The sequence below is a fragment of the Ctenopharyngodon idella genome, chromosome 13, assembly GCF_019924925.1.
Source record: "Ctenopharyngodon idella isolate HZGC_01 chromosome 13, HZGC01, whole genome shotgun sequence".
Lineage (NCBI taxonomy): Eukaryota > Metazoa > Chordata > Actinopteri > Cypriniformes > Xenocyprididae > Ctenopharyngodon > Ctenopharyngodon idella.
Window position 1 is genome coordinate 10,412,453 of NC_067232.1, and position 12,990 is coordinate 10,425,442.

The following is a 12,990-nucleotide window of genomic DNA, read 5'->3' on the forward strand; positions in this document are numbered from 1 at the left end:
TGTTTAAAAATTACTATGTTGCTTGCTTAAAACAAACCCAAAATATGCTGAAAATTAACATTTATTTATATGTTTAAAATGAACATTTATTAATAAGTTTAATGAATAATAATTAAACAAACATTTATTAAATTGATTATTAATAAATGTTCACCTTTTGATTATTATTGTTGCCTCTAGTAATTATAAGTCTGATTTTTAATTTCCAACCTATTTTGGGTTCATTTTAAGCCAGCCATATAGTCATTTTTAAACAATAGTTGGGTTAAATTAAACTGCCCAGCATGTTGGGCAAACATTTAACCCAACCACTGGGTTAAAACAACCCAATTGCTGAGTTTGTCCATTTTCACTCCAACTTGGGTTGTTTTTAACCCAGAATTTTTTAAGAGTGTAGTACAACCTTAGAACCATTCTTGCGCATTTTGATCTCTTCTTCCCAACTCATCACTCCAATATGCTTAAAACTCAAACACGCGTGCGCGCGCACGTGCAGGGCTCTACTGTGTTCTCTGGCTCTGGTTCCGTGTCAGGGACTAACTCTGTTATGTGTGTAATGGGGAGTGTTGTGCACCTGAAGGCACTTGTCAACACAGGATCCCAGGAGCTGGCAGCAGCCGGGGGCCCCAGCGCCACACATCTGCTGTACCCACTTCCAGTGGGCGCACATATCAAACACACAATCCGTTCAGACATTCACAAGTGCACAAATAACCTCTTGTTTTGCATGAAAGGTAACAAAAACTGCAAGTGAATTTACTCAAAAAATAGCTAATAATAATAATAAATAATTAATAAACAAAAAAATATATATAAAAATATTTTAAAATTATTTTTATTTACTTTAAAGGAAAGGTCACAAAATGATGTACAAAAAATAAAAACAAATAGCTATCACTTCATCCATAGAGTAGCAGGGTTGCTGAATAACGATTTGCATCTCATAAGGCTTTTTGTTTTTGTTTTTCCTCCAAGTGTGTAACAAGGACGTGCTTGGCTGCAGCTCTTTCCTCAGCCTGTGTAAAACTACTCGCATTCAGACTGCCGCACACGTAGCATTTAACACAGCATGGGCACGAGTTTGCACATCTCAACACCTTACATTACCGTGCTCATCTGCAGCTGCAAGTTCCTGCCCACTTGTGCTCGTGCACATCCCAGATAACTCTCTCTCCTTCAATGTCACCACAATTACACAACACAGGCGCAGGCCCAAGTCCGGTTTTTGCAGGCGTGAGGTAATAATTGGGTTGTATTTTATGGTTTGTGTATTTTAAGATTGTGAGAAATAGCTCCGCTGAATAAATCATTCATACGTTTAGAGTGATTACCGGAGCGAGAAGAGGGGGGAAGCTGGATCGCCCAAGATAGATTACCCATAATGCATTTCAAGAAGGCAACTAATTAGCAGAAGAAAGGTCAAGTAAAACCAGAAAGTGATTAGAGAGAGGAGACAGAAAAAGAGAGAACGAGAGAGATGTTCGCATCTCACATACGTTTAGTCACTTTTGGAATGTGGCCAAATTTTTTTTTTCGCCGCCTCAATAACTGAAAGCAGTCGCTTCAATATTTAATGAAATGCTTATGTTGAGGCACCTGGACACATCCGCATCCACAGCGACCCACTGCCTCCCAAGTGGGTCATTACTGTAGCCATTTGCAAAGGGCACGGGCCTCTCTCCGCCAGCAATGATGCCAGTCTTCGGGAATCTGCTGCAAAACAGCAGGGGACGTGGGGGCGGTGCCGTACCCATCTACTGGGAGGACGGAGTACCGCTGCAGAGGAAAAAAAAAAAAAAAAGCAACAACAACAGCCCAACGTTGCACCCAGAGCAAAGCTACTCCCACTGAGCCTTGCAACGCTACAGCCCGCAGCCAGGCTTCTGCTGCCTTCTACGCCCAGAGATTACAGCGCACTGCCAGCGCAGACAAGGCGGACACATTTCTTCTGGCGCATCTCTCCTGTCAACAGCAAAAACACAGCTTTGCGCTGGTACCATCCGCTAAGCGCCCCCCCCTCCCCCTTAATGATCCAATGCATCAATACCTTCAGCCATCAACGGGGAGCAGATGTCCTCCGTTACCGTATCCTTGGCCGGGATTGGGAGCGCTGCTTTAAAAAGCATTAGTCTCTGGGTCCAGGATGGCTGTCTCACCGTGGCCCGCCACCCGCTTCCACTGGCAGGTGATCCCGGGGCCTAATGGAATTTAATTACTTCAGCCACATTAATCATGGCTACAGTGGAGCAGACACTATTTCATCTCCACTCTTAGGGGTTATTAGTACAAATACACTGTCAAACTGCATTGTGGAAGTGGCATTTTAGGTGTCATCGCCTGTACATTTATTAAAATCTATATCAATATCTTTCAGCGGACACTGCTCTCCCCACCCCCCCCTCCTCGGTCGTCTCCAGTGCACATTAGGGTTTCAGACAAACTTTCCTGGCATGAAGTGACACCGGGTCTGAGAAACTTTTCCTTCATTAATTCTTTTCTGCCACTCCTGCCCGTCGTTTGGCGATTGATTGGACGTGGCTGGCAAGGACAGTGGAGCAGCGCTTCAAGACAACACTCTGAAATAGAGACTTCATGGCCTGACTCGATGGAGGTGTCAAAAACATTACTCAATTCATTATATTATTAATGGTCCGATAGACACAAGCATTTCTTTTTTCTCGCAGCGGTATGGTTAATGTTTCATAGATGATACCTGGTGACATACACCTGGTTAAATGATCTCTTTTTACTAGGGGTGTGACGAGATCTCGCGAGATTAAAATGTGACGAGATTTCTCATCAAGGAGAAAAGCAGTCTCGTGATATTGCCATGACAGAGTGTGAGGGCGATTAGGAAAGAATATGCCACCGCTACGTTTACATTACGCCTCCACTGTCGTTTTGCTTTTCATTTAAATAAAAACCATTTAATTCAGTTGGATAATGTTCTCCGCCACTCCATATTCACAGAGTATGCGCGATCGCGAAAGTGAAAGTAAACGCGAGGGTGCATTCAAACGCGATTTCAATACCCCGCATTTTGAAAGCGGCTCCCTGATGAATGCAAATATCTCAATATGAAAGCTATCTTAGGCTGAGCTGTGTAGTTGTAACCATCTCTTAGTTCTGTATCAAAGAAAAATTTGGTCTTATTTGCACTTTGAATATTGAGAGAGTGCTTTGATTATGGTTGCACTTATTGTTTGTGCTTAATAAGATTAAGAGAAAACTGTTAGTCATTTTTATGGTAACACTTTACAATAAGGTTTCATTTGTTAACATTAGTTAATGCACTGTGAACTATCATGAACTAATAATGAATGACTATTTTTATTAACTAACATTAACAAAGATTAATAAATACTGTAGTAAATATATTGCTCATTGTTAGTTGATGTTGGTTAATACATTAATGTTAATAAATGAGACCTTGTTGTAAAGTGTTACCATTTTTATTTATGCTGTTTTTATTTCTATGATCAATTTGTGGAAAGGAGTTCAGTTTGGAGGTCAGAAGTTGTAGAAGCTCATAAATCATGTACAGTAAGGTCTGAAGAGACTGAAATCATACAGAAGAGAAGCCAGTTTGTGGCAAAACCTTTTACAGTACTTGAGTACTGTTGTCTTTTACTGCATATGATAATTCATAATCAGAAAGTAGAACTGAAATGACATTCATTACAAGATGCTTAGTTAAAACATTTCAAATACACCTGCAGATTATTTTTCTAGTCATGTATTTCATCTTTGAGGTTTTCTTAAAAAGAGTGTGTAAAAATCTTGTCTCGTTCTCGTGAACTCAATCTCGAATCTCGTCTCGTGAGCTACCTGTCTCATCACACCCCTACGTTTTACTAAACCCTAACAATACAAACAATAAAAACTATAAAACATTTTCAGGAAACTACTTATTTACAACAATGGTACAATTAATTTTTCATTGAGGTTGTGCAGCAAAATAAACACTTTTCTTTTTTTAACATTTGTAAGAATAAAAAACTAAAAATAAAAGTTTATTATAGTCAAACCAAAAATTATTCAGACACTAGATATAATTTTTGTATATATTTTTACTAGTGGGTGCAGGACACTCTAGTTGTGAGGATAGTAAAATAAAGTAAACTGTGACATATTATAGCCAAAAATTCTTCATACAGTGGACTACCAGTAAAATTGATAAAAATATTGGACCAAAAATTATTCAGAAACTTTGACCTGACCACTTTGACCTTAATTATCTGACATAATTAAGATAATATTTTTTTCTGACAAAGTTTAACCCTGAGATCTTGTCATATTTTATTACCATTGTTTTAAACTATAGTGAATAAACTGAATTAATGAATGAAATGTTCAAGGTGTCTGGATAAATTTTGGTTTGACTGTGTATATATATAGTAGTAATTAAAAAATAGTAATTTTTTAGAGTAATTTTTTATTCTTTAATGAAGCTAAAATCAAATCGCTATAGGACTAGGAAGAAAATCAAATCCCCCCCCCCTCCAGCTCTAAATACTGCATTGAAGCATCAACTTTACCACCTTAACACACCTTACCACTGGTTTATATGTAACCAGCATTTTTTCTTCACAACTAAAATAGTACTTTAAACACAAATTTATTTCTAAAACCACTCACCCAAGGACCAGGTGCTGGTTTGTTCTGTTTTAATTATTATTTCTAGCCTTGAAATAAAAATCAATAAGTAGATTCCCTGAGCACTCATTATCCTGTTTCATGCATTTCATGGTAAAATAAAAAGCCACAATAGTAATATGTGGAATTTGAGCCCTGCTGCTCTGAAAACTCGAAGGTCAGGGAAATTAATTTTTCTGACTGTAAAGGTGAGGAATGGAAAAAAGGTGAAACCACAATAAAAACTCCTGCTATACAAAACGTTTCAACAGCAGGTAATTCAGCATTCACTGTTCCATACGTGTCAACATCTTCCCAATGCAAGCCTTGCATGAGGATTCGAACACGCAGCGACAGCTAAATTCAATGAGAACTTCACTTCTCTACAAAAACCTTAACCTCCCGCTTTCTCCACCAACTTCCAGGTTTTGTTTAATGTGACAAACTCCTTTAAAACATATCGTCTCCATTCCTGAAGAATTTCAAACAGCCTGTTTTGTAGACATGCTCCAAGTAATAGATATATCAATAGATATCACAGCAAAAAAGTCCACTCAAGAGGCAATTCAAATAAAAAAGGTTTGAATCAGGTAATACAGTAGTTCTAAAACATGCGCACATTCAAAGCAAATGACGAGAAACAGCCTAAAGCTTTACTTTGATGAGGATGCACCTATCAATAAAAACATAATATGATCTGGATCAGAGCACATGTTAGTTTGCTCGCAACCAGTCTAGAAGCCTATAGCACCAACAAAAGAAAGTCAGCGCTTTAAAAAAAAAAAAAAAAAAGGCATTTGAACAGTGATGCCTTGAGCTCTGGGCTATATAGATTACTATATGATTACTAGAGACTATGCATGCGCATGCGTTGTTGTGTTCATGAGGCTCAGGTAGCCAGAGAGGCAGCCGGGCCACAACAGAGGATTCTGGGTGTGAGAATGCGAGCGGTGGAACCCTCTGGATCCCTGCCACTCATCTGGCCACCTTCCTAAGCAGGGCAGAAAATCAAACAAGTAGGAAAGAATTAAATAAAAGCAAGAAGAAAAATGATTTCTTATAAATAGCAGGCTTCGCCAGAAGGCATAGGAAATGAGAGCAGCGAGGCGCAGGAGAGGAGCTTGAGCTTGACACGGGTCTTAAAATTGAGAGGGGGCGGAATCAGGGACCTATTGCGCAAAATGGCTCCAACCAAAGCAAGGATTAGTGTTCCTGCCTCCACAGCCAAGATTCTCCAGAACAACTAATCACCTTCAAGTTCTCTTTTTTTCTTCCTTTTCCTTCTCACTGTCTCTCGCTCTCCTTCTCACTCCCTTTCTCTCTCTCTATCCTCTTTAAAGTATCATTTCACCCCTCACAGCCATTATGGCTAAAATTAAGCAGAGAGTGTTCTGCCAGCGCCGATTAGACACATCCCTGGATCCATGCTGAGGAGAAGGTGTCATGTCAGTTACAGCTCTGAGAAGAAATGTGCTTCTCCGCGACGGTCTACACGGGCAGACTGAGAAAGCGACGTACATCTGTGGCACCCAGCGAAAAGGCTTGTGGCGAGAATAGCTTCGATTCAGTTCAGAGGTCTAAAATATCAGCCGGCAATTAGAAACGAGGAGAAAAGGCGTACAAAAAGCTTGTGGAACGTTTTGTGCGAACATGCTAATAGACTTCAGCGTGTTTTGAGTGTTATACAACTCAAAAATAAAGAAAGACAATCTACTTTCAAGTGAGCTTAATTAAAGTTATCCTGTAATGATAAAAAATGTACATGTGTTTACAGTCATATGAATATTCTAGTAGCTAGATTTCACTTGAATTAATTTACTACAAAACAACGGTTTGCATATCAGTCAAAAGCATGCGGCAATCAATTAGCTTAATGCAAAGAAACAAACAAGCGCTTCTTTGTTGTTGCTTTAAAAATACAAAATGCCGACATCAGCAAATCTCACATTCACACTTTAACCCAGTTACAACAAAAAGCCAAAGAAGAAACTAAAGTTTCATAATTAGTTATCGCAAGGATGTTCTCAAGAACGCATGTTTACTCAATTTATAAGCAGACAGAGTGTTTGTACACCTGTTTAATGTGACATTCTGCGAGAGATCTGCATCTCACAAGCACGGCTGCACCCGCAAAGGGCAGCGATGATATTGATAAAACAGTCGTTTTATAATCACAGTGATCTGGAGAACTGCACTGCCATAGGAAGTTTAAATGAGGCTCAGATAGGTCACCTTCAAATTTAAGAGTTTTGTCTGACCTTTAGTTCTTTAATGTCAAGCCGCTAGTTTCAGGTTTGAAGGAAGAAGGATAGCTGTATGATTTCTCTCCAGTCCTATTCAGAGACTAATGAAATGGGCCCTGCATACTTGCAAATGACTGGGAAATATGCAAGTAATTTACCGTTAAATTCCATAACAGGAAAACCTAATTGTACAGCATGTCCAGCGTAATTGAATTGTTCTACAAGTGCATTACTGTTATGGAAATAATACTGACAGGAGTGATAAGAGATTGAACGCAAGACCCTGAATTGAGAATAAAACAATTAGACTAAAATAGTAAAGAAAAAAATGACACACAGAAAGTGATTCGGTAAAATGTGTAAAATGGGAGCAAAAAAAATCTAAAATGAATAGATTTTTAGAAATTATTAATAGTAATAATTATGCAATTATGCTTGTGTATTCATTAAAAAAAATATATATATATTAAATGCATCTAAATTAGAAGCATTAAATATTAAAATACAACTCATCTTATCTGATGTATAGTTTGTTTCAACTAATGTTTTATAAGCAACATATTTAAAAAACAAAATGCTTTGTTTGTAATGTAAATAAAGCCCTAAATAACATACTTAGTCTAAAACCAAAAAACGGTTTCACGCACCCACAAAAATGACCTCTTGCTTGCCCAGACTGGAAAGGTCGCCCTCTGCTGGTCAGAGACTGAAGTGCAATTGACCCTTCTACAGTTTTCCTGCAGTGTCAACTAACAAAAGCAGTAGCCTGTGTTAAACCAGGCTGTCAATTTCATAAAAGAAAGGTGTGTTTGTATGTGAGACGCAGGTTGCGCTGAGCAAACAAATATAAAGAAAAATTCCATACATGCTTGCATGCATCAAATACATTCAGCCCATATATACATGCTGCAATGTATTTCTCACAGACAGAAAAGTACACACAGATACATGTATATGTATACATGTGTGCATTTATACACTTGCAAAGGTAAGTATGTGCTATATTCTGTCAAAATACTGGATAGTTGGAAGCAAGAAGCAGAACACTCTTGCCATAATAATTCTGCTGTGAATATTAGCCTTTGTTTGATTGATGCAAAGCACATGTGCAGTTATATTGAAAAGCTCATGAGTGATAATGGTGAATTTGGAATGTAATATCACCAGCATTTCCAAGAACTGCTAAATCTACATTAATGTTACGCTGACTTAAAAAAAAAAAAATCATTAAATCACATCACTCTTAAACACCAGAACAGCCTAAATATAATGAACCTAATAATCTCAGGTGACAGTATCTCTTGACAGCAGGTTGTTTCAGCAATAATAGGTTAATGTAATTTCTCTTTTGTTTTCATTCAGTCACCACAGAGGAGATGTCCTTCCGTGATGACACGCTGATGGCGAGCAACTTCATTTCAGCCCCGGAATATCTCACGCATGTGACAACACCTTCCTTTGTCGCCAAGAGTGTTGAACTGCTTTGAACTGCCGACTGACAGAATAGGGAAACCATTCCAAATGCAAATGTAAATTATTGTTACTTACACGTTTAACCCTCTAGACACTATTCTGTCCTAGTATGTGGAGGAATTCTGAAATCATGTTGCCCTCTTTTGGCTGGCATGTGCGACTGCAGATTCTTTCCTGACATAATTACAACTGCTTGAGAAGGATAAAGCTTCGATATCATGATGCGACGCTGAAAAATGTCAAATATCAATGTGAAATATTTAAAGTTTCACTCAAATATGATACAAATATAAAGGTTATGACCTTGTGGTTGGCCTACGCAATATGGTACAAGACCATAAAAAACTGGATTTGAGTAGTAGATGAATTCAAATGCAATGACCTGTAAAGAAACCTTGTAAAAGTCAAACAACGCTACAAAAAAAGCATCATGGGTAAAATAGCGACCCAAAACACACTAGGCCAAACTTCCCTGTAAATGTCTATTAATCAATATTTCCTTCTCATACTAACTCTATTCCCAACACAATTCCTCCTGTGCTTTCGTTGCTACCGTCTCATATCATACTCACTCACTTTCTCCGCCCTCTCTTTCCCTCACTCCTCCTCAGACCTGCGGGTCACTCCAGCAGGAACAGGAAGTATCCATCCTCCTTTCCAGAGCTCACCCCTCCATCAGTTTCCCCAGCGTTCTCCCAGCATTCCAGTCTTTGATTTCCCACTCGTCTGCAAAGATAAGAAACAAACCCCAGCAATGGGAACTTTCAGTGAATATCCTTTTCAGCCTCCACACCTACTATCTGTTTTGCTTTCTCTTTTTTTTTTTTCCTCCCTCGTTCATCTCTGAGCTCGGGGAAAGTGAAGAGGTGGGTAGTTTATTCAGTAATATTCAGGATGGTTGATCTAAATAAAGATGCTCTTCAGATTCCATTGTATGTCTAATGGTCTATCACAGAGGGAGGATTACTGATCTGATTTAAACAGCTAAACAATGCTGAGTGGAAAGGAGGAGCAGAAAAAGGACTTTTGTGGTGACAGATGCACTATCGAGTATTCCGGTGGCTCATATTTCAAGCTGGTGAAATAGACTCGTTTAAATGGCCTGTACTGCCCAATATATAGCAGTAAATAAACGATAAGAGCTTGCCGATAAGCAACCCTCCCCACGCTCTCTCCTCACAGCTGAATCGATACGGCCTGTGCAGCATATCATTCATCTCATAAGTATAATGAGTACTTGTGTTATTAATCTCATCTTTATACAGAGGTAATATGATAGTTAATTCAGCTCAGTTGAAATGAATGGAAATAAGTTAATCACAAACGCATCGCTTAGTAAAATCAATTCGGGCGAGGTATTCTAATAACAATGCGTATACGCAACGAGCGCTAATTCCATCATGCATAGAAACCAATATTTCACTCCGTTCATCTGACTAACGCATAAATGGAATATTTCACACTCTTTTCTTCAGTGAAAACAATATAGATTTTGATTTGCTTGCGAACAATTTTAATAAAAAGCTATTGATGGGATATTGATTGGTTAGCTCACGGCACAGCTCGTGGGCCCAGTGTGCAACAATCATTACGCGCCAAGCTTTTGGGTTCATTTCAACTCATATGGTCAATAAAGACTCCATATGCTCTCGGCCCTTTGAACATGTCGGGATGCTTTTTCTATAGCATCCTCTAAATCAAACTGAACTGTTAGGACGAGCCAGAAGAGCTGCTCAAATTTAGCATAGTTTCAACATCCGACTAACCATGAATCAAGATATGCTAAAACAAAAACACGTTGAACAAATTGATACTTTATATCAATCTAATATAATATAGGAAAAAAGGAGTCATTATGTATTGGCAGTATTCACCATCACTGAAACTTTAGTAGTACACAAGTAAATCAAATTTAAAATTGGCCCGCGTTAAGTTTTTTAGCTTCAATTTTCCAGGAATCACTTTTATGCTGTAGTTTCAAAATTTGTGGCATCCTTCAAGGCTCCCTGAGTGGTTCTTTGACTTCTCTCCAGACTGTACCTTCCTTTAAGAATGTGATCTCTGCACTCCAAGATCTTATTTATCCCCGTGTCACTTTGTAAAATCTTTATTCGTGTGAACATATCTTTTAAATGTGAGAGGCACTGGAGTAACGGCAATAAAAGGCTGGAGAGGGATCAATGCTGAACGCATTACGCCTCAGCACAGAGACTTGGCTTTAATAATCAAAAAATTGATCCATTAAGCTCAACCTAATTCTTTGCCAAAACGGTAGAGGTGCTCAGTTTTTAACACATGGTTATGTGAAGAATTGCAATTTTTCACAGAGACTCTGGTCTAATGACACAATATTGAAGATGAAATGGGCTCATATTATATATATATATATATATATATATATATATATATATATATATATATATATATATATATGTATATGTGTGTGTGTGTGTGTGCGTGTATATTACATATATATATATATATATATATATATATATATATATAAGTAATTATTTCTTAACATGCATATAAAATGCATGCAGCTTACATTTTTTAAACTTGCTTAAAGGTCAAATCCTGGGTATAAAATAACTAAAAATAAAAAAACAATGAAAATTACAACTTAAAGGAAATTTATAAAAATAATTAAAAAAAGTTGACTAAAACAACATAGAGCTGATCCTTCCTTCCTAAAACATTTGATCGATAATGTAATTGAATTTTATTTAATGACATTGAAGGAGATATATACTGTAAAGTTACAACTGAACTGCAACTGCTGAGATCCATCATTCATGTAAAAAGCAAAGACTGTTGTAACTTTTTTTTTTTCCTGAAGTGACCTAGCATTTGCAGAGCCCTTCTCACATGACTGTGATTGTTCTCCACACACACTTCAAAGGTTACCGGATGTACCCGATTCAAAGCTGTAAGTAAGAGTTCCATTTTTGACACTAGGATTTACCAAAAGAGATGAAACCTTATCCATGCCACTCTGATGAGCTGGAGCATGTGTGTCTATTCCACTGTGTAGGAGCAAACAGCAAAGTTTAAGAGAGCAGAGGATGGGGGGGGGAGTGGATGAAAAGGAGCACAAAGGAGGTAAACAAACAAAACCCTCTGAAACAAGACCCGTGGCAGAGTCGTTTGGACCTCGGTGGATGTGCAGGTCGAGCATCACAGCGCATCACACTTCCTCTGCGCCGTGTCCATGGGCTGCCGCTGCAACTCAACACCAGTGATATCGATCGGCTTTCTAAGCCTCCGCCAACCTGGTCAAACCAGAGTCCTTTCTGATATTTACCCACCAAAGTATTCCCTTCTGCTAGCACTGTCAACCCACAAGACATGGAGGGAGAAAAAAAAGTCAATTATATACAACGTGCTTGGTTTCCCCTCAAGGATGGAATCCACCCTTTCTAATCCGATCAATTCATGTCAGACAGGAGGCTGGATTCAGCGCTATCTCTGAAGTCCTGTAATCCAGGCTAAGTCTTCACACTGCCTGCCTCACCTCCATAAGAAAAGGGTTTGGTCCAGAGCGTGATACAGCAAATTAGTCGTAGTGTACATTTAGACACACTGCAGTGGATGGGTGCCAGTGTGCTAACAGCTAAGCATAACTGGATAAGCAATTCAACTAATTCCTACTATAGTCAATACTACAGTTGGCACAAACAACATAGGGGGGACTAGGGCTAACTGTCACACCTTTTATGAATATTTTAATATTTTTACCATTAAATAATTAAAGTCTTTAAATCATTTATGAAAGTATTTTTTAAAAGTCAATTTTTATAATAGCAGGCATATTGAAATACATGAAAAAATAAGAATATGCCATTTCATAATAAATATATACCAAGCATTGTTTTAGCCACAAATAGTGTAATTAATAAATTGTATAAATTTACAACTTTAAGTGACAACTTGCCTTGACCTGACCCATTCAGTTTTTCCCTTAAAAATGTACCTTAATTATACTTGACTATTGTTGGAATGTATACCAGTGTGGTTTTATTATATTTACTTCTTTAAACAACTAAAACAAAAATATGATACTGTAATTTTATTTTGGTTAAAATAATTCACAAAAAAAAGAAGATCATTTAAGAGTGTTTTGAACTAGTTATTTATAGTCTGCTTTTTGTACAGTAGATATTCTGCAAGGTATAACTTTTTTTTTTAAATCCACGTTTGACTTTTAGCCACTGGTGAACTATATCCAAGCAGTATATAACTTTGAAGTATTTGGCTGGTGGTGAGACATGGGAAGGTGTCCCATTACAGACATGCAAAGGCTAACGGCCAGTGCACACGGTAAATGAGCAGGAACGAGGAGAGAGTGCTGGGACACTTTAATTTCCACTGACATATTGTGCTTCATGTACAGTCTGAATGGCTCCATAAAGAAAGTGTAATGATGGTCCAGGACCCTGGCCAAATAGCTGACACGCACAGCTTCCCTGGTCAGCTCAGCACCGGGTTTGATCCGTCTCATTACACCAGTCATTCAAATAATGGGCAGCTATGGGAGCTCTGGTAAAGCTGCAACTAATACACATGCCAAAGTCTACATCATAATGGTTCACTCTCTCTGTCTGCTTAGTATGCACAGGTGTTCAAGGCTGAGAAAGTA

General features: G+C 38.2%; 2 long non-coding RNA genes across 8 annotated transcripts in view; one reads left to right on the forward strand and one right to left on the reverse strand.

Moving 5' to 3' along the window:
- The window catches only part of LOC127524685 (uncharacterized), a 387,968-nt gene that overhangs the window by 373,217 nt on the left and 1,761 nt on the right, over positions 1–12,990 (reverse strand). For 6 of the 7 annotated variants that reach the window (XR_007933128.1, XR_007933122.1, XR_007933126.1 and 3 more), the window contains exon 2: positions 8,928–9,077. This is a non-coding gene — a long non-coding RNA (uncharacterized LOC127524685). Of the gene's footprint in view, positions 1–8,923; positions 9,078–12,990 lie in introns of all 7 variants that reach the window. The other variant, XR_007933127.1, reaches the window with a different exon arrangement.
- Positions 9,073–12,401, forward strand: LOC127524686 (uncharacterized). Its single transcript, XR_007933129.1, has 3 exons — positions 9,073–9,217; positions 11,191–11,280; positions 11,386–12,401. It is a non-coding gene; the product is annotated as an uncharacterized LOC127524686 (long non-coding RNA).